We start from the raw sequence: 14,025 nt of genomic DNA, 5'->3' as shown, positions 1-14,025 counted from the left end.
CCAAAATGTACTATCCTCTAGGTCATAACTTGAACTTAACTTTTCTGGGAAAAGTCCTCCAACTTCATTTCTTTTCTCATGAGATTATATCAGTCTAACGTAAGTTATAATTAGTTTATAATATTGTTGATTACTGTGTGCCCGTTTCACTACATTTTATTTATATTTTGCATCCTCTATGACCTTGCTTTCAACTCTGGCATATAGTGGGGTCACATAAATACTTGTTAAATTAACTCGTTTTCTTGTATTTGAAATATTAATCTCTTTGAGTAGATGTTTGTTAACATGAAATATTTGATAGACAGAGCTGAAGAAGTTCATAGTAAAGTGCTCATATGATGAATTGAATTGAGATGTTGAGATGCTTAAAGAGTAAAACTTCTGATATCAGCTTCAAAGCTTCAAAAGGAAGCAATATGGTTTATGGTCAGCTCCATCACTGCCAGTAGATACTAAAAGAGGTGACGTCTTTTTTTGTGGAGTACATAGAATGAGTCAATTAAATAAAGCTCTCAGAATGCCCAAGACATATTAAAGCAGAGTCTAAAACCAGCACCTGGTCTCAATTGGCCGTGATTATTTGAAATATAGTGCGATGATAATAAGTCTTACTATTTCTTCTTGGCCTAGGATGATCAAAGAATGTATGTGATCCCAACAGTAAAGATAACAGTCTAAAACTGAGAAGCTTGTCAAAAAAAAAATCATTTTTTATCTCATTGCAGTTGAACACATCTTTATCATTGTAAACATAATTGCAACTTCTATATTCATGTGCAATAGTGGAGTGATATTTGCCAAGTAAGTAGCTCAACATTATTTTATATTTATGAAATATAAATATATTTATTAGGTGGTCATCATTCATAATACCTCAGTTATGCATGGAATAATATAATATTGTATTTTCTCTGTCCTATCTCCATCTCAAATGGTGGATTGGTCCAGTGTTCACAATTAAGAGCTCTCATACCAGCTCCTTCCCAGGATACCCATCTAAAACATCTTAAACAGTGGTTCTAAACAGAGACTAATGGTGTCTCTGGAGATATGTTTGACTGTCACTCCCAGGGGAGTGGGGATAGTGCTGCTAGCATTTAGTGGAAGGAGGCCAGGGATGCTTCTAAACATTTTACAATGTACATGACAGCCTTAGCCTAACAAAGTATCCAGCCCAAATGTTAATAGTGCCAAGAGCTATGGAAACTGTGGAGCGAGAGCTTGGGTACAGTGCAGGAAACAAAGGAGAAATGTAGAAAATGATAAAAGAAGGACACGTCAAAAGCAAATGAATGAAGTGAACGTGAGAAATGTGCTGATCAGAAACAGCATGAGATGGGCAAATAGAGTACAGATGATTTTGGAAATAAATTCTCTGAACATTGCTCTCTGCCCTAATATGTCTTTTGAAAACAGTTAGACCAGAGTTGTATTCTTAGCTAAACTGCACTGGAGAATATAGGGGGCTTATTAACAGAGAAGAAAATTATTTTTGTAAATACACATAGATGTTTAATTAAGAGGTTTAGTTATTCCAGTGAGCAATTGTGAAACTGCTAGAAATCTCTTACAATTTGGACATAAGAACCTGAGAAAATTATGTTTAAAAAAGTATGAAAATAATTTTATAAACTGAGAGGAAGATTACTCACTGTAAAATTTTAATTTATTCTTGTTTTAAGCTTTGGGAAGTAATTTAAACTATACTTTTTATGAAATAGACTATTAACCTAGATTTTCTAGAAAATAAGGCCTGTAATGGCTAATGAATATGTGTCTATGTGTCTGTTTAGTTAGACTTCTGGTGCCCAGTTGTTTGGCCAAATACTAATGCTGTTGTGAAGGCATTTTGTAGACGTAATCATCATTTATAATGAGTTGACTTTAAATAAAGGAAATTACCCTCCATAATGTGGGTGGGCCTCATTTAATCAGTTAAGGCCCTAACAGCAGATCAGAGGTTTTCCAGAGAAACAAAAATTCTGCCTCAACTGTAAATAGAAACCTTGCCTGAGTTTCCAGCCTATGAAGCTACCTTAAGAGTTTTGAATTTGGGGTCTTAGCAGCATCCACGATCATATGAGCCAATTCCTTACATCTCTCTTGTTCTCTTTGTCTCTCTGTCTCTATCTGTATCTGTCTCTCTTTGGTGACATTCCCCAGAGAAGAGGGGGCCACACAGTTTTACAGTTTTTGTGAACTTTATACCTATCAAGAGAAGTTTAGACATTTGTAAGCGGGAGAGGTTTACTCTGAAATGTCTCATTCTGGTAGGATGACATCATCCCCACCCACCCATCCACATGCACAGTGCTTCTCCTCTCTGTGATGGGAAAACGAGGTCATGAGACCATGCACAGACAGTATGGTGGCTTGCCAGATGCGTGGGCAGTAATGTCATCCTATAGAGTAGGAGCATTCTGTGTAGCAGGAATTCAACAAATGTTTGTTCAATGAATGGGTAACTGAGAACAAAATTTTTTGAAGCTATTAGATTAATAAATGCACCTATGAGAGGATATAAATCTTTCAAGGCATGAGCTAGGTCATCCATTTCAATGCTTATTTAAACTTTGTCCTTTCCATCCAGCAAAAGTATGAACAAAATATATGAAGCAAAGCAAACAAAATACCTAAGGAAGACAGTTGGAAGTACAGGAGGCAATCACCAAATATGGCATAGTAATAAAAAATGGAATTCTGTGCTGTGGGTAAAACTGCAATATTTCCAGAATTTCTTGCCCAGCTTTAGTGCATCTGCATATCAACAGGTGTTTCCAAGGGGTGGAGAAGCGTAGGCCATTTACATATCAATAGATAATTACACCGGCCTGCAGGGTTTATCTGGGCGGGAGAGGTTGGGTGGAACTCTTCTGCTGCAGCCTGGTCAAGAGAGAGATGGGATGACTGCTTGTAAGAAATAAACGGGTTTCTTAACTTTATTTCTCCCTTTGACTGATTTCAATTTTAGAGGTATTTTGCCCCGGGATTTTCCCTCCAGAGTTACAGTGCTTTTGTGCCACCAAGGGGACAGGGCAGAAAATTCTGAGAGTATTTCTATATTTATAGGAGTTTGGGAGTTACTGAGACTAGTATTCTGTTTCTCTCTTAAAAAGCTGGAGTGAGTCGCTAGCATTGACTGGATAAAAAGATGCCTGTTTTAAGACCAGACTTTGTTTCTATGGATACTGCAGCAAATGTGTGTTTCCTCTATGTCAAGAGGGTCATCTCTAGAGCAGATGGATGCTTGCAGAAGAAAACTGGGTGGGGTTCTAGTATTGGTGGAGGGTGGGTACTGAAGGTAAGGAGCTAAGGAGAAGTTGTGGATGGTTCTGTGTAGAGGGCTCCGGGGAGTGGGATGGAGTGGTCAGATAGTAGTTTCTGGAAAACACACCAAAATCTCCACTAGGTAAAGAGCCAGTAATCAGACATCTGTGATAACTGAGGATATTCATCAGCAAAGACAGAACCACACATAGCACTAAGTAAGTAAAAACACTAAGTGAAATGTCCTTATTGAATGCCCCAGAATATCACCAGACAATCTGTTAAGCAAAATGAAGTGTACCCAAAATCCTGCAATAAGGGGGTCCCCACTGTGTCAGCATTTCAGCCATGTGTCCTAAGAGAGGTGTTAGAAGCATTAGGCAGGAAAATAGATACGAGTGGGGTGGAAAGAGAATAAGGACCGTGAACTCCACTAGAAGGGACTCAAAGAGTTAGCCAGTTGAAAATAGAAAGCTCAGAAGGTCAGGAGCAACTTGGCCTGGAAGTTTAAATACTCCCCAGATAAAGAAAAATATTTCAGCATAGCCTATGTTTTCACTGTGTCAGTTAGAACATACCATTGTAAGATTTACTTTATCACCTGCTAAGAGGCCCAGCTTATTTAGGAAGAATTCTATCTTAAAGCTAAGATTGCATTTTAATCAAAGGAACAGTGACTCAGCCCACCCTGGAGGCAGGGCAGACGGTCTTGATTGATATACTGCCAGTCAGAAGTTGACATCCTCTAAAGAAATCAAAGCAGTATATTTCTTGTGCCAAGTTAAAAAAAAAAAAGAAAAAGCTCAATGTCTTAACAAAGATGAACATTCTGGGACAATTTGGCTGGTCCCCACCTGGCCCTTTGTCGCATTCCTGAAAACCCTCAACTGCCTATTAAACCCTAGACCCTAAACCCTTAACCTTTCCTCTCTCTGAGGTCATCCACAATTTCTAAGTGCATAACTTTAATAAAACTCTTTCCCAGCCTTCCAGAGCACTCCTCTCTCTGAGGTCGCCCTCACTTTTTCTCTCTTTAAATAAGTAACTTTAAATAAAACTTTTACTCTGCTTCACTACTGTGTCTCTGCCCTTCAATTTTTTGTTATGGCAGGGACAAGAACTGAGGACAATAAATAACGCCTCCCCCTCCAGCAAGTTCACCATTTATCATTTGTTATAACTTATTTAAAAATCAGAAAAATATCATGGCCATGGAAGCTATGAGACAGTAGCTCTCATATCTCCCACTGCAAGCAGCATAATTGACTGATAGCTCCAGCTGCCAGTCTCATAATCTACAGCCATATTTATGCCAAGGTCATATTCTACCTATTCTTGGTCAGTGACTGAGCTTGGTAGGGGTAGAAGGGCAGGCTCATCTCTGTGAGATATGTGACTCCTTCAGAGAGTGACTTCCCCAAAACTTGGACCTGCCCTGAAGATTATTCTAATCCTCTCTCCCTCCCTCCCTTCCTTCCTTCTTCCCTCCCTCCCTCCCTCTCTGCTTCACTGAGATCAGACGTACAACGTGGTTTGATGGCCCTCCCAGTATTCTCCAGCCACTTCCCATTTTCCCTGACAACAAATCTCTTTCATCCTATTTATTCTAGTTATAAAATCCTAGGGTGTGGACTTGTACCACCTGCCCCAGTCTTTCTCCAAAGACTACAGCTAACACATTAGATCAGCAAGATTTGTTTTTTATATGAAGTGGTAACTTACTCCAATTGTCAATAATGAGTTTTACCTGATTTCCTCACACTTCCTTTGAAGCCCCTATTCTTTGTGTTTCCATTGACACATTGCATTTCCATTGACACATTTTTATCTCCATTATTGCATTTGGTACATAGCATAGTGATGAGTTAGAATTGTATGTGTGTGAACTCTGTGAAGGCAGGTCATTTATGTCTTTGCTCAGCATAATGCCTGGTCTATACTTGGAACTCATTAAATATTTTTTTTTCATGATTGCCTGACTGAAAACAAAATTTTCTGAAGCAATTAAATGAACAAATGCATCTGTGAGGGGATATAAATCTCTTAAGACAAAGATATGCCATCTATTTAAATTTTACTTTAAACTTCCTTTTTTTTTTTTAAACTAGCAACATATTAATGAAACGTGAAACAAAGAAAGCAAAAGAGTGTTTTACCTAGTGAAGAAAGTTGAAGGTGCTGTTGTATTCACTAAATGTACCATATGGACTAAAAAAAACGGAATACAATAATTCATGCTAGAGAAGTAAGTTTATTTTAAGTGCTACTTTAGTAAAAGAATTCTAGGAGACAAATCTTAGAAATAAAGTAATAAGAGCTTTGACATAAGAATGAAAATTTAAGTAGAAAAGTTCACAGACCAAGGTTCCTTTACACACAGTGTATCATTTATTTCCAGGAGGACTCTTATGGTGAGTCCTGGTGAAGCAGATGGTCGGTCAGTAATTGCAAATACTGGACAGGCTGAGTATTAGTTTCATAAAGTGCAGATATAACCATGAGAAGATAGGGGATATTCACTAAGTTGACCCAAAAAAGCGAGAGCTAAAGGCAGATTGGTAACATAACAAGTTGACTGACAACTCCTGTAAGATAAGTAAGTTGGGCAACAGGCTGGACCCACAGTCCAGAGATCGGAGGCTAGTGCTTCCATAACCAAAAGATATAAAGCCAATATTTCCACATCCTACAAACCCAGTGTAATTTGTTTGGCAAGGATCTGCTCACCCCACAGGACGTCTAGCACCTGGCAGGCTCACAGCAGTTCCCCTGACAGCCAATGTAGAGAGAGGAGTCCAGGCTGGAAGGTGCTTGGAGAGTAGATGACATTGCTGGGATAGAAAGAATTGTAGATGGAAACTGGGTAACCAGAGAACATCCAAGAGAGTGCGAAGAGAAGTTTCCAAACTGCAGTTGTAAGACCTGACAGGAATCCTGAGTTCAGCTGAATTGCAGAGATGAGGTTATGAATGTGAATGCTGCCTTCTATACTGGATACTTCTATCCCAGCAATGAGTGTAGTAGCATGTGCCCATTTTAATAAGAATGCATAATTAGGCTCCAGTCAAAATGAAATAATTAACCTTCAAAGACCTTTTTTATGAATGCAGACTTTAGTTTTTCAAAGCAATTTTTCATGAAGCAAAAATTTAATTTGTAACTCAGGGGGAAAATCCAGGGGCAAAATACCTTTGAAACCGAAATCAGTCTAAGGGAGAAATAAAGTGGGAGAAACCTGTTTATGGCTCAAGCAGTCATCCACTTCCACTCTCCTCTGTCTCTCTCAACCCGGGCACAGACAAAGGGACCCCACCCAACCTATCCAGTCCAGGTATGCCCTCAGCTGGCCCTTGTAATATGGAGATGGATACTCTCCACTCCTTGGAAACACCTATTGATATGGAGATGCACTAAAATCAGGCGAGAGATTCTGGAAATATTGCAATTTTACCCACATCATTTATTTAGCTTGGGTAGAGGATTGTAATGGTGCCATAATTATACCTATAGGATTGGTGCATTATTCATCCTATCCTTCAAGTTACTGTACCGAATGTGTAACAGTGAGAATTTTGTTGTGTTTACAGCTCTGAAAAATGCTTTGTAGTCTGGAAAGTACATTTATTTTTCTCCAAGTTTAAAAACCCAATCGAGGATAGAAAAAAAAGTATCAAAATCTGTTCCATCTCCCAAATCTTGTGGGCCTTACAGAAGAAATAACCTACTAACAACTCTCAAATGGCAGAAATATTCAGTGAGTGTTGAACACATTTTTATTTTAAGTTTCTTATAGCACAAGTACCCAAGTTGCCATGTGTGGGTGAGGTTTTGATTTAAGAATGAAGGCTTCACTATTTGCTGGAGTACTTTGAAGATTACACTGTGAAAATATTTAAGTCAAGGAAACCTTGCTTTGAAGTTGACTTGCTTCTTGATGGAAGTCATCAATAAATTTAACTATGGAAACTCTATCTCAATGAAGTCAAATTTTTTGGTGGTGTTGATGCTATTGTGAACAACATAATAAGCACTATACATAAAAAGTGTGCCTTATTCCCTTACTTATCTCTCATATGGTAGAATTTTTATTATAGGAGGTAAAGAAATAAAAAAATTAGAAAAGTCCCTACTCCATATAGACTTTACAGAAAGATCAAGTATTTGAAGAATTCATAGTTGCAAATGACCTTTATAAATTGAAATGGTGTGGGGAGGGGGGTGTCAAAGCAGATGATAATATGAAATAGAGAATGAATGCCTTTGGGTATTCTGATGTGCTATATGCATCCAGTGACATATATATTCTGTCTAGAGGACTACTGTAAAGTGTCTCTCTAGACTCCCCCCTATACACAGAGTAGTGCATGGGTCCAAGAAATGGCTTAAAATAACCTGTGGCAAGTGGCATCCTCTCAATATAAGAAGTTTAATGTAATACAAATATAATATAAATATTAACTTAATATAAATATTAATATAAAGCCACCTTCAAATAAATACTAATATGTGGTCCAATGGGAATAAGCTGAGAGTCGTTCTATGAAGAACTGAGATTACTAGGTAGAAGCTATAAGGGAAGAGTCAACTAAAAATCCAAAATTATTATCCTGACCCAACCTTCCTCCCTCCCTCCCTCCTTCCTCTCTCCCTCCCTGCTTCCCTCCCCCCTCCCTCCCTCCGTCACTGAGTTCACAGCCCATATGCTGAATTCTCCAAATACCTCTCCTTTTTCCCTAACAGGTATTTTCTCTAACAAATCTCTTTCATGTCAAATACTATTTGGGGGCTATTTCTCATTGGATCAGCAAGATTTATTTTTTTATATGAAGTGGTAATTTACTCTTGAGATTGTCAGTAATGAATTTTGTGTGATTTCCTCATATTTTGAAAAATTAATTAAACTTTATGGAATGGAGAGTTTTTGATCATTAAATTTATTAATGGTTTCTCTCAAAAAGCAAGTCAACTTTGTTTTTAAGCCCTTGTTTGTTTGTGTTCCCTATCTTCAGGGCACTGGGAATATCTACTCAGGATGTTGTCACTGGGATTTCAATCTGCTAGAGGACTGGAGGTAATTGCTTAACTCCCTTCCAAATTGTAGATACAAGTGTGAGCATTTTAAGTTGGCAAACTGGTCTTCAATCATGTTTCATTTATTAGGTAACATAGTTTGTCCTCTGTTTCTAAAATAAACAGTTCTTATTTATTAAGCTTCTTAATTATGAGTAGCAAAGATTATTCTAGTCAATGCCAAATCTTCCCATTTTATTTGTGAATAAAATATTGAACATCAAAACATCCATATAAATATTGAACTCACCTAAATTGAACTTGCTCGCTTATTCAATGTCAGTCACTCTTACATAAGCTATTTCTGTAGAAGAATATTCTAGGAGATCAGGTATTAAGCAATTTTGGACAGTCTTTTCTCAACAAAATGGAGGTTTCGTACCCAGAAACTTCTGTCCAGAAGTGGAAGGGAAATGCTTTCCTAGGAAATGAACAAATCAAACAGCACAGAAGCCACAAGATGAACCTTCTCAATCTCTCCTCTTAAAATATCAATCTTCATTACTACACAGAGGTGGAGTACAAGTCATAGAACAGGAAAAAATAGGACCATCATTTTAGAAATTTTGTAATGCTTGTCAGAAACACCTGAAAACAATTTAAGTCAAAGTGATATATCTTGCTCTCTGAGGCAAGAATCTCCTTAAGTTGGCTCCTTTGGTTCACTCCTTCAAGGCAATTACCTTATAAACCTTCTTTAGAGCAAGAATATTGCAGATTCTGGGGAATCCTTTTAGTGATAAACACTGCCTCTGCTTAGGGACAGAAATACACTGGGCACTTTGCCACATGTTTTGTTCTTATTTTTAATGCTTTTTTAACAGCATCTTGGATGAATAAACTCTGACATTTCCGAATAGCATAAGGTGATTTATAATATTTTACTCATACCACAGTAAATACACACACACGCACACAAGAAAAAACAGCTAAGGTAGACACTTATTAGTCTGCATACAACTTTAAACAGGAGCATGGGAAATATGTGAATCTCTCAGTTATTATTTCACCAAAACCATTCAAGTCGAAATCCAATTTGCAAGAATCCTCATACATCTTGCATATTACCATTCCTGCTCCTGATGCCACTTTTTGTTAAGTAAACTTGCCACTTCCTAGCAACCACTGTTTGCTTTTATTTAAAAGAAATGACTATGAATAGATCAGTTAGTTAGGAACTTTGCTATCCAGATGGCAATAATTTTGAGACAGACTGTGAAAGAGGTATCAGTTATTTTTAATTAAGCCAGCTTTCCTCAGCCTAGCCTTTGTCTACCTTTCAAGCAGTCCTCTGAGTGATCTTCTGGGTGACTTCTGGTAGAGGAAGGTGGCTGATAGCTTTGAAGATCCAACACTATTACCTGAATTACAAGTCACAAATGTTACTGCACTTTCCAATTGCAAGCCCACAAAAACTACATATGTATGATTATAATGATCTTCCTAATTTAAAGCAGAAGGTAACCTGTTTTTGTGTCTCATGTGGATGGCACCCCCAATGATAAGGATATATACATGCCCAGTCCAGGAAGTGACATTTAGACCTTCTCATTGTTAAGTCACATCTCCTGCCATCAGGTCCTACAACTGCTGCTCTGGAAGCTTTTCCCATTCTCTTGGAGATATCTGTGCTCCCCAAGATCTTCCTGTAGCCCTCTATATCCCAACAACTTGTTCTACAGCACTGACGTCTGCTCTCTGATGACCTGCCAGCTGGGCTCCGCTCTCTAGTGTTTGTCAGAGACCTGCTGTGAGCCTGCCAGCTGCCAGACATCCTATCTGGTGTCCAACCCCTGCCAGACGTCCTACCAGGGCCTGAGGACCTCCACACTCCGCAGTCCCTGACAAGCGACTCACTCTGGGTCTCTGGGCTTTGAAGTCAATAGTTGCCAATTAGTGGGTTGTGGTCCCAGTGCTTTTTCATTCCTGAATTGTAGATCCAGTTTTTACCATCCAATCTACTTCTCTTCTAGAGGTTGCCAGTCTGCTTCTTACCAACCAGCCTGTGGAAGAATATTCTAGGAGGTCAGGTATTGAATAATTTTGGACAGTCTTTTCTCAACAAAATGGAGGTTTTGTACCCAGACACTTTTGTCCAGAAGTGAAAGGGAAATGCTTTCCTAGGAAATGAACAAATCAAACAGCACAGAAGCCACAACAAGATGAACCTTCTCAATCTCTCCTCTTAAAGTATCAATCCTCATGACTACACAGAGGTGTAGTACAAGTCATAGAACAGGAAAAAATAGAACCATTATTTTAGAAATTTTGTAATGCTTGTCAGAAACACCTGAAAACAATTTAAGTCAAAGTGATCTATCTTGCTCTCTGATACATTGAGATCCATGCTATCTATTGATCTCCTGCCCTGTCATTAGCTTACAAATTTGACTTCTGTTAACTGCTATGGATTAGAAATAATTTGAATTCCAGTAACTGAGAAATGTATTTGTTGTGGAAAGATGCCAAAACAGTTTCCTTGTAGTTGTATGGACATGAGATAGAGAAGCAAAGTTCCTTCTTAATATCTCTCCTAGTTATTTCCCATGTGCATTTGTTTCAAATTTTACAAAGTAGAAAATGTTGTAAGTTTAGATAAAAATATATAACATTCACATATTTGCATTAATATTATTTGTATGTTTATTGGGTCTTCAAAATTTCTTCTAAATATCTGGTTGGATATTTCTATAGCTTATATTTATCATTTAACAATGTTTACTTTAAAAAGTGAAGTTGTCCTTTTTTTTGGTTTAAAGGAATTATTTCATGTTTTATGTTTCTTCCACCTGTTAATACTTCATATGATAAAATCTAGAAACACATTTTTAAGACTACAAACAAACATAACTGTGGCCTTTAGTTCTGCAGGGAGTTAGAAACATCAATATATTTATGTGAAATAATTACAAATTATAAGGGATATTAAATTGACTATATCACATAAGTTTTGGAAGGAAGATTATTTATAAAATATATTCTAAAATATTTGAGATATTGGCATGAATGGATGCAGGGCTGTCCAGCCTGGGGTGGTCTCTCGAGCTGGCTAGGAAAAACCTCAACCTGGACAGGGGAGGGAAAGCTCTTGGCTCTGATTGGGAAAGAATTTGCAAACAGGTCAAACAAGGTAAGAAAGGAATTCATTAAAGCTAGAGTGATACTGAGTGTCAGAGTAGCATAGTGCCAGGAAAGTGACCCTTTTATTTGTGCAGCCATGCAAGCGATAGAAAGCAAGGAAGTACAGAGGGAGAAAAGGAAGTTCATTGAACTCCTGCACAGATTAGGGCAAATCCCTTGCCAACACCTAAAGCCAGGTTCACCTGGCATCCAATGTCCACTTGATCTCCAAGGCATGGAACCTATGTTCCTACCATCCCAGAATTTAGGGGAGCCACAGAACACTGGCTGGAGTGAGTTTATATTCTGAGGACTTTAGAGCAAAGGAACGAAGACTTTTGGGAAGGCAGCTAAGGAACATGATCAAGTGGCTGCAGTGCCCCCCCGAGTCACCCAAGTGATGGGCAAGAGCAAACTCCTTCCTACAGTTTCCTGCAGGGACTTCCCTTCTCATGGGAGGTAAAACAGAGAGAGAAAGACTTGTGCTAAAGGCTAGTAGGTTGAATGAAATAGCAAAATTACGAAGACACTTTCCACTGGTGATGGATTATCAGCAAATTCTTGTCTTTGCTGCAAAAAAGAATTCAGAGAGAAAGCAGAATAGACTTACATAGCAAGAAAGGTTTATTTAAGCAGAGTATGTACTTGAAGGAGGAATGTGGGCAACTTCAGGAAAGAGGTGCACTTGCAGGGTTTAGGGTTTGGGGTTTTATGGGGTCTTTGGTGGAGGTTGGTATAAAGTATGAGGTATACAAATGGTTAATAATTCCTTTGAAGTTTTGTCTTAAGAATAAGAATGTATGTGATTGTGTTTATCTGGATCTTAGCATTCTTTACTCACATAAGTTCGTTTATACTCCAGAGGTCTGTCTCTCATCCTGGTTACAATGTTACTTAAATTGATAAAAGGGGACTAGAAGATCAGCATAAAACTTAAGTTAAAGAATAAACTGGGCTTTTTATGCAGGCTAAGTAGATTTTACAACGGCACGCCCCTTAACCCATTTCCCTGCTCTATCACATTAGGATATGCAGGAAGAAGTTAGATATTACCAAGTTAGATTTGGTGAAGATTCCAAATCCCCCAGCTTTACTGCCATATAAGTGTTGGGGAAGAAGAATTTTCCTCTTTTCTTCAAGATTCTTCTAGCTGGCCTAAGAATCAAATTGACATAAGACTGATTCACAGGAGAAAAAAACAAAGTTTAATTATGTGTGTATGGGAATCCAGAGACATGAAATTCCAAATAGAGTCAGGGAAGATGAGGTATATCTGTCATTCTGAATTAAAGAGAAAGAGGTAGGGGTCTGGACTTCAATGGGAAGGAAGGCAATTCACAAGAAAATAAAAGGGTAAATGTTTGGTAAACAATGCTTGCTGGGCCTTACAAAAACAATGGTACATAGAGAGGAACTGTAACAGACTTTGCAAAATTCTTTCCTGTCTACCACCACTAGTTCATACTATAATGTAATTAGCTATGGTTCTAACTCTCTTCCTGGAGCAGCTCCTCCATCTAAATTCTTTTTATTGCAATTAGAAGGATGGTTAAAGTTTCTTTCTGAGTCTTTAAGGGAAGGATTTTTTTCAGCTCCACATAATCTGCACGTTAAAGTGGCACATTTTGAGGCAGTATGAATTTGACCCCTACATAGGAAATCAAGTCTTTAAGTGAAATTTCTAACACGTTGCAACACTTGTTAGCTAACATTTGTTAGCAGGTAGGCCTAACATTGGTTTGATGAAGTCCCAACTTGTTCCTTTTATAAAAATTGGGTTGATAGTACTCATTTGAAACAAAACAAAACAACCCCCTCAAAACCACTGCAAATATTTTCTTGTTACAGGCTTCATCTAAATATCCAGGCTGCCAATAACCTTTGAATCAGCAGTTATGCCCCAAACTTTTAACCATTAAGTCAAGGATGGCATTACCAAAGGCACAGATGACTCAGACTCTTACCCACAGAGTAACCATATGTTTTGGTTTATTTTATTTGTCTCAGCATCCAGTCCCATTTGGTACTTGGTTCAGGATTTTCACTTTTTATTTATAATGAATAATAATCGAATTAACATAAATGATTGGTTTAGGAGACCTCCATTTTATTTTTGCCATGGTTTCATCTAGTGGAGTTTAAGTTGCAGATACAGTGAACAGTGTTTACTTAAACGAATGTTAAATCTGAATGAAAATGAGACATATCCTATCCTTTCATTGCTCATCCTTTCTGAACAAAATAAAATTATCACTTTATTTCAAAGAGAATATTTAGAGGGAACACTAAAAACAAATTGCATTCAGACACAAAGGGTAGGACAGCTCACATGTTCAAATCTTAGGGGAAGGCACTGGGAAGGAAGAAATTTCCTCTATCCCATGAGGTTCTTCTAGCTAGTCTAAGAATCAAATTGTTAGGAGACAGATTAACAGTGGGGAAAAAAACAAGTTTAATTACATATGTATGGGGAAGCCATAGACATGTGTTCCAAAGATAGTCAGGGAGAATGAGATACATGTTATCCTGAACCAAAGAGAAGGGGTTAGGGGTCTGAGACTGCAA

Source organism: Manis pentadactyla, chromosome 1, assembly GCF_030020395.1.
Source record: "Manis pentadactyla isolate mManPen7 chromosome 1, mManPen7.hap1, whole genome shotgun sequence".
Taxonomy (NCBI): Eukaryota; Metazoa; Chordata; class Mammalia; order Pholidota; family Manidae; genus Manis; species Manis pentadactyla.
The sequence above is the reverse complement of the archived record's forward strand: the minus strand, read 5'-3'. Positions refer to the sequence as shown.